Source organism: Schistosoma mansoni (genome assembly GCF_000237925.1).
Source record: "Schistosoma mansoni, WGS project CABG00000000 data, supercontig 0097, strain Puerto Rico, whole genome shotgun sequence".
Classification (NCBI taxonomy): Eukaryota; Metazoa; Platyhelminthes; class Trematoda; order Strigeidida; family Schistosomatidae; genus Schistosoma; species Schistosoma mansoni.
The window spans coordinates 1,148,704-1,158,169 of record NW_017386031.1 but is presented as its reverse complement, the minus strand read 5'-3'; the positions used below and the strand labels follow the sequence as shown (position 1 = coordinate 1,158,169).

The window sequence follows — 9,466 nt, the reverse complement described above, 5'->3', positions numbered from 1 at the left end:
CATTTATCTTTGTATATATATTTCTTCATGACTAGACTTTTCAACATCGTTTATTTTCAAATTACCTTGAACTTAATAATCATTGTCATTTGTTGATGATATAAAATCAGAAGAATAGAGGATCAAGTTGTTCTTTTGCAATGAAAATGTGGTATACATTCGTGTTTTTCGTTAACATACCACTCGTTCTACTTCTTCATGTATCCATGGTGGATGGTAAGTTGTTAGATATTGAAGATTTTTTTATTGAAGTACAATGAGTTACTTGATTTAACGTTTCTATACATCTAATCACTGACTACATCTCTTGATGCATCATGATAGTTCAATGAATAATGAGAACAGATCATTATATCTACAAGTTACATGTTTCTTGCTTTACTGTGTGCAACTTGATCACTTGGACTCTAGAATCCTGTCAGTTGCATGTAAGGAAAGAGAAGATGAGTAAGAAGGAATTTTATTTCAAAATCATAGTCAATTATGGTACAAAAAACACTTGGGTATTTATGGATTTTAGTAATAAACGAAATCATCAATACAGTCATCCAATTCATGTACAGTAGTTTACATAGTTGTTCAATCGAAAAGCTTCATGTCAAGACTCTGTAATGATCTTTCAAAAGATGATTGAATAGAATGTTTTCTGCTTTTTTGAGCTTCATAGAGATCTCTTAAGTTCTATACACACTTAAATAAGTTTTGCATATTTTTCATCATTCTTGTAAATGTTCTGTGTATGACTATAACTTAGATCAGTGTTACAATGTTAGCCCGATCATTCGAACCGGGAATATTGATTGTATACATATTTAATAAATGTATAAACATGCCGACTCTATTATGTTAGTCCATTCACTATTATCAAACATAGATTAACAGACTATTATGAGGAATTAACCTGTATGCTTTTATAATCACAGAAATAAATATGTAAATAAACTTGTACTGGTTTGAACTATTTCCTTGTTGATATTTTGACATACGTGTTACGCATGCCTCAACACCGATTACCACAACGCGCAATGCCGACTAGTATTGGGGATGGATGAAAGAAAGTTAGGGGCGGCCTAACCAAAACGTGTCATCAGAGCTTGAAGTTACTAACTTCTAATCTGAGCCACGTTGGTAGATGCAGACTACTTGATTGAGGTCCGCTCGACTATTGTAACCAATGGTTGGAGACTCTAGGTGACATGGCTCAGAATCGATCACAATGTCGTAGATGTATAAACTCTTTGTCTTCCCTTAAACCCTCAGATTAAAATTGCTTCATATATGTCTTTCATCCTGTACTATATCCTGATCTACAACCTATCTTTTATATATTACCACCACTAAATTAACTACTATGAATCCGGTGTTCATCTTGTTGTGCTAACGAGGTATGGCAACTTGGACCGATGTATATATGTGCCTGATCCTACGTTGTTGCTGACTGACTGACTGATATTTTGACTGAACTTCAGTTATTCTTTGTTTGCTTATATGCATGAATTGTGTATCTTGTATTCAATATCTCTTATATATTCCATCTACTTTAAATAAATGGTCTGAAACTCTTTTTGATTCAATTCATTTAAAGTTCCTTATTGGGTAAAGAAATCTATATCAGATGAAGCGTATGAAACTAAAAGTAAGCGACTATATGTCCTCTTTTATTTTCATACAATTAAACTGTTGTATATTTGTGTACAGTCTAATTAAGTTTGCTATAAAGATGTGTTTCACTTGTATACTTACATGTATTTGTACATATACATATAATACTTAAATCTACCTATTCCATTTCATAGGACTTGTGTAGTAACTACAGTGAAATCGTAGTACGGAGAAGAGGTTAAGACACCAGTAACCAATATCCAGTTGCTTTCTTGTCAACTAAAAAAAAATTTTATAGATGGATTATGTAGTGAAGGTGGACACATGATAGGACAGCCGGTTTACTTAGCAAACAATAACAGAGTTATTTTATATAGTTGAGATCATGAGTCGATTGAAGCTAGACCACCATGGAAAACTTAGAAGCACTGGAAGGTCGTTTCGTCCTATCGTGGGACTCAGCAGTGCGCACCTACCATCCCGCCTCGTGAGATTCGAACCCAGGACCTATCGATCTCGCGCTCTATCGCCTAACCACCAGACCACTGAGCTGACCTGCATCCAACGGTGTTAATGTTTAACCTGACGAAATACAAAAATCATACTCTAATACATCATTTACAAAATGTTCATTACTTGTCTCAGACTTCATTGTCATTGATTTTGTATATCAATTTGTTTCTGTTCCTGTTCATCACTCCTCGATCTTCTCAACCTTTTTGCTACAAGACATACTATTCTAGACTACAGTTATATGTTACTTATGTCAACATGAGTAGCACACATCACAATAGTACATGGGAAAAATAATGAGCATATAACATGGTGTAAACAGTTTGCTGCCTTATTAAATTACAGATAAATCTACTTGTGAGTCACTAACTACAGGTATAGATTACCTATCTTCAGATACTCTGATAAGCAACCAAATAGAATGTTTAGCGTTCATACATTTCTCTTAGTCAGCATTAGGTATTCAAGTTAAAGGATAAGCAGCATAAAGCGCAAATGTTTATAACGAATATATTGTAGTGAAACAATTTCCTACAGATGCAACTCTAAGCTATTCTCTAGATCGTCAAGTACAGAGTGTTGGTTTCACCAAAGGCAGAACAAGTAAGCTATTTAGCTTAATAAACAGTATGAAAAATGACTCAACATGGTGGGTATTGTTTTACAATGAATATAAAACTGTAATTGGTCAATTAAACAAGACCTAATCATTCAATGTCAAAGAAAGTTAATATGATGGTGAGCAAGCATTTCACTTTATCATTGGTATGTTCATTTATTGATCTTAATTTACATATAGATCAGGCATATTACATAATGGCTTGGTAACTATATGAATGAATGTACGTTATGCAAAATTCAAATAATCAGAAAGGGGTTTTTTTATGTGGGAATTTCAGTATCTTCATAGGTGATGAATTCCACAATAGGATGAAACGGTCGTCCAGGGCTTCGAGGTTATCCATGGTGTTTTAGCTTTAAATGATTCATGATTTCAACTATGAAAAATCAAATAGACTTTATCTGATTTGTTTCTGAATTAAGTCTAATGCCATAAGGACGTATTTAGTTTCTAGATTCAATATTTAAAATTTGAATATAAAGATAGTAGCCATCTGCCTATTATATAGAGCCCATAGTAACAGAATTCAGCATTTCATACTCGACGACCATAAAACAGTTTTTCCGTTGTCAGTAAACATCACACATATATGTCTGATCTTCGTTATACATGATATTAGAATCTTGGGCAAAACTCGAAAAGTCGAATTCCTATTCCTGATTGAATTGTTCATTCCAACACTTTTACCATACATAAATGAATTATTCAATCACTAAAGAAGTTTTGTAAATTCATTTGGTGTTGTTTCCTTGTATCTTCCAATTGTTGTTTAGAACTGTAATTGGCATCCACAACGTCTATTTCGGACTTGTCAGCTGGATATACGTGCATTATAGAGTTGATATAGGCAAACAATATCAAGTAAATTTATAATTTAACCACATTGCACAGCCAGAAAACTATCAGGATTCAGTAGTTAAGTGAATAACGTGATGATGTTTGTAGCGAAAAGTACTGAGTTCGAGTTGTGGAGTGAACATCAACTTTGAGATGCATGTACATCTAGCTGACGAGTCCGAAATAAGACGAAACTCAAATAATGGCTTCCACTACATGCCACTGTCCATCTTCTATTATGTGAATTGTGTGAAATGTATTATAATCAAATGCTTATTATGATTATTCCACAGGATCCATAGAAAATAATACAAGACTATTAAGATTTCAAATAAAATATTTGAAAAAACAGATAAGTAAGTGATAAATAAACTTATACGTTATTATATACAAACATATATAGTGGGTAACAGTGAAATCCAGGATGCACAAAGAAATGGCTATGAGGATTCAATAGCTAAGTGGATAACGGGAAGACATTTGAAACTGATGGTACTGAGTTCGAGTTGTAGAGTGAATATCAACTCTTAGATGGAAGTACATCCATCCGATGAGTCCTAAATAGAACGAAACACACATCTTGGATTTCATTACTAGCCACCATATATATATAGATATATATCATAAAGCTTGTGACTTAAGGCAATCTTGAGGCTGTCCCCATACAAGTGCTTCAACAGTTGTTTCGAATGTCATAGTTCTTTCATTGTCATAACAATTACTCTTTTTGTCCCCGTTCTCATCAATTTATTCTTCCCAACTTTCTGATGCTAAGACTTTCACTTCAGATTGTTATTATATACTACTTCTGTTGACATAAGTAACATACGCTATAATATAATAGCTTTTAGTAAAGGTTCTTTAAAGCCATACAGATGGATCTATTCGCTAAATTCAAAGTAAACAAAATAATGGTTGATGTATAAAATCTGCTAAAACTTATGACATAATACCTGAAGTTTTTCTTAATTGTTTGATTGTCTGAATATGATATAGCAATATATAGATATGCACTACTGAGGAGTTCCACAACGAGACGAAATGACCGGCTAGTGCTTCCTGGTTTTCCACGATGGTCTAACTTTAAATGACTCATGAATTCAACTATTAAGTATTTTTACGGTTGGAATCATGAGTCCATTGAAGCTAGACCACCATGAAAAATCTGGAAACATTGGAAGTCCGTTTTGTCTTATTGTGGGACACCTAAGCAGTGCACATCCACGATCCCGCCTTGCGAGATCCGAACCTCAGCACCCGTCAGTCTCGCGTGCGAGCGCTTAACCATTAGACTACTATTAATTTACTGAAATCTACACCAAAGCCTCTTCTGATAATAAATTACTATAATATTCACAAAACCCCCCCATTTTTCTGATAAATACTAATCACTTGTGAATTGGTTTTAGAATTTATTAAGAAAACTTCCGCAATTAAATGGAAATCAATCAATCAATGTATGTTAAGTCCCCCCAAAAAAAAATTAAAAAATCAAAAAAATAAAAAAGTTACCATAGTAACTAATAATCAATATTATTATCCTTGTAGATGTGAAGTGTATAGAAAAGTATTGGCAATTCAAGAATTATCTTGATATAATGAAAGGTTTGTTGAATTAAAACAAAAAAGAAAGAAAGAAAAAATTATGATTTGATATTTATATGGTTTGTTTACAGTGGATTGATTGACTTTACCCTTGTTGAATGTCAGTCAACTAGATCAATAGTCTTGAGGTTATGTGTTTGAGCGCGAGACTGAAGGTCCTGTGTTCGAATCCTTTTGTATAGGATCGAGGATGAGAAGTGTTGAGAAATCCCATACTAGGACGAAATAGCCCTCCAATGTTTCCAGGTATTCAATGATGATCTAACATTGATCGATTCATGAATTCAACTATTCAAAATATCAGAAGGGTTTCGCGGAGATTATAGCAATTTTAAAGTTGAATTAATTGAAGCTAGATCACCATGGAAAACCTGGAAACACTGGACGGCCGTTTCGTCCAATTGTAAGACTCTTCATTAGGGCTCATCCACGATCTCGCTTCGTGAGATTCGAACACAGGACCTATTAATTTCGCACACGAGCGCTTAACCTCTAGACCACTGAGATGTTCAGCATCAAACGGTATGAATGTCTGACTTCAACGAAATTGAGCAACCGTTCACTATTATCTTCAGTGAGTTACTATCTCACGTCGGACCTAGTTGAACTCCATTGGTCACTGCTTCAAAATATAATCCAATGATTACACTTATGTATGTGTTGATATCCAATTCATTTTATTGTATACAACTATATTATATGCATACATTAAACTATTCATCAGAATAAAGTTAATATAGAACATTACATAACTACATATCTTCCTGAAGGACTCAGTGATATACTTTTCATTTGAACTTTAAGATGAAGAAGAAAAGCGAAGTTACACCAAATATATAGTCATACAACTGTAGCTGATATCGAGTCGCGATTGACTATGATCACCACTATAGGAAGATTATGCGCCGGGTATTAGGTTAGATCTGTCCGTTGGCCAAAAACCAGAAGTTCGTTGATTGTTGTAATAAGATACATTTGTTGGCGGTCTCGTGGTATTGAAAGAATACCTAGATTATGCCAAATTTTACAAGCGGTACTGCTCAGCGTACGTGAGTTCTTATGGAGTCACAAAGCAACGGAAGGAGAGTGTGTTTTTCGGTACATTTAAACAAACAGGTATAGTTGTAGTAGGCGTCGAGTCGAGAATAGACTATGATCACCACTACAATTCGATTACGCGCCCAGAAACGACTTGGTCCCTTCGATAACTCGCAAACCAGAAGGCTTTAATTAGTCCAGATAAAGTGTACTTATTGACTATCTCGTGGTATCAAAAGAATACCAAGACGTGTCAACGAGTACAGGCAAAATGAGCAGAGCGTAAGAAAGTTCGAACCAAACAAGTCGGATAGCGGAACAAGAAGTGAATTTGATGCAGTTAAACAAGTACAGTAAAACAATCGCTGGTACAACTGTTTACAATAATAATAATTGTTTCTAATAATCCAATCGTGTTCTTGTCGAGACAAGCCGGTCACTACACAGTGAAACAATCACTGGTACAATTAGTTATCATTATAATCATTATTTCCATTATACCATTTGTGTTCTCATCCATAAAGTAAGTCACTAAACAATCATCAAATAGGATGTTCATATTCCTTTTTGTGAATATCATAGAATCAGAAAGTGTAATCAATACAATAGAAGATACGTATCGTAAGTCCATGTAACAAATACATCCCTAATAACATGTTATAATATCTTAACTTACTTTGGATGTAAGTTGTTCACTTCCAATTGTGTTACTCCAGGTATAACGGTTCCTCTGGCTTCTAAATTGAAGGAATGTTTTAATACCCAGAAACTGTTTTATGAAAGTAAGTATCAACATTCTATTGTCTTTTGAGTATTTATTTAGTCGTCATTATTATAAACCGTGGTATGGTAATCCTCTGCAGTACGCATCCGCGATCCTGTACAAGAGACTGGAACACAGGACTCTCAGTGTCATGCAGACGCCTGACTTCCATAACACAGACGAGCCGTCCGATAGTATTAATGTCTAACTTTAACCAATCCACGATATTACTGTGCAATCTTCCATTAATTTCGAAGGTCAACTGCTTCACATTATACATCGATAAGCTGAACTGGTCAAAACTTCTAGAAACCGTCTGGACCACTTTCCATCACTTACTACTATCTAAATTTTATGAGGCATAGGATTCACTCCTTCTGTCATGTCGGAAATGACTTTACGCTTTTCTATTGTTAAGTTTCGATCAAATTCTATCCATTTGGTTGCAAACTGTATATTAGTCTATGTCATTTCATATCATGCGCATCCTGTTTTGATATCAAATGATTGATTGTAGTCTGCAAGATACTACGGACTCGGGTTTCACTCTAGTCGTGAAAGATGAACAAGGTGTATTTTCAATCTCTAGTCTAGTTTCACACTCTAATAAGTTCTTACTAACAAAATAAATCAGCATTGACGTCATAGATGTGATGATGAAGATATTCATTACTGATAAGTAGTACTTTACATATAACCTCACTCCATACCATCTTGTCGACTACTTCCAGTAACATAACATCACAACCAAGTATATTAAACAAAGTTGTCATCTACGGGTTATATCGTGTAGATAGTTCAGTAAGTACTATTATGTAACAATGTCATAAGTGAGTAGGTGATATGATAAACATTAGTTACAATTTCAATTAGTATTGTTTATTTAAATTTTCCCATTGATGTTTTAGGACTGCAACTGATCAGTCTCTAATTGGTATATGTGCATACTGTGCGTATTGCCTTGATATAGCCTTAATTCATAAGTATTCAAAGCAAACATAGATGGATAGTGGCTAGCAGTGGAATCCTGTTTGATGTGAGTTTCGTCCTATTTGAGACTTGTCAGCTGGATGTACCTGCCAAATCTCAGACTTGTTGATGTTCACTCTGGGACTCGAATCCAGTACCTTTCTCTTCAAATGTCATCGCATTATCTACGAAACGCCCATCCTGGATTCCATTGATATCGACTATCCATCTTTGATTACAATTAGTTACAATATTCATCTTATTATTATATGTGACCCGATATCATTGATTTTTATACCTGAACAGAAAAGATACGTTATTATACACCGAATAAATGTATGCAATATAGACCATTGAAACATAAAGGTAATTTTGAATTAGATTCCACTTTTGCTAATCTTAAGGTTAATTGAAGGAATATCAAATCATTGTTTATTTATTTATTTAAGCACATAAATAATGGTACAAGGAAGCACCAGATACATATGCGCCACACAAATCAAATGAGATTTGTGTGATGGCTGAGATACTGCCTAGGTGCCCAAACTGAAGCAGGTGGTTTTCTTAAGGGGCAACACCCGGAGCCTTTGACTTAAAGGTCTGATACACAAGACAGTGGAGCATCGTGAGGAGATGTAGTCTCATGGTAGCCAGTGACCAACGATTGATTCATACACCATTTGTTCCTTCAGGATACTGAAGTCTATGTGCACCATTGGTTTGGAATCAGGGTAGACATTCCGTGTCTACCAACCCGGTTAATGAGCCGGATATTCGCTTTTCGTCCTCTCAATTTATTAAACAACACCCGCACCACGAGAAGGCAGTGAGTAGGACTTCCCTGACAGAGGCTATATACGCGTGTCCATGTGAGAGCGTTTCGAGAAGGAGAGCAGGCTCTCCCAATTCTCAGTCGTATCAGGGCATTTGGAGGCTGGTTCCTCGACCGGGAATCAAATCTGGGCCTTCCACTTGACAGGTGGAGATACTCACCATTACACTATCAAATCATTGAGATAGAACAAATTCAAATATTCATTCTCAATAACTTTGAATAAACTGAAATCCATCTTATCACTTATTATGAAAATATAAGAATTTACAAGTCAATTCAAGCGAGACTACCATGGGAAGTCTGAAAGCTTTGGATTGCCGTTTCGTCCTAGCATGGGACTCTTGAGCAGTGCGCAACCACGATCTAGCCCGCGGGATCCGAACACAGGACCTTCGGTCTTGCTGACGAGCGCTTAGCTTCCAACTGTGTGAATGTCTAACTTCAACTAATCCACGATATCATGCCACCGTTCATCATCGTCTTCAGTGAGTAACTGCCTCATAACACACACAGTTGAACTCCACTGGTCAATGTTTATCTTTAAAACTCCAGGAAGTATCACATGAAGCTAGTGACTAATGAACACATGATCATTATTATGAGAAGGGCTATCAAGTGCTTTGAGGTTTTCCATGGCGGCTTAGCTTTAATTGACTAATGTACTCAACTGTTAAATTACTAG

The 9,466-nt window shown here is 35.3% G+C and overlaps 1 non-coding gene across 1 annotated transcript; it reads right to left on the bottom strand.

The window, feature by feature from the left end:
* Positions 1-8,888: 8,888 nt before the first annotated feature.
* Smp_tRNA_02179_Pseudo_GTC.1.1 lies at positions 8,889-8,959 on the bottom strand. Its single transcript has one exon. It is a non-coding gene (tRNA).
* Positions 8,960-9,466: the final 507 nt, after the last annotated feature.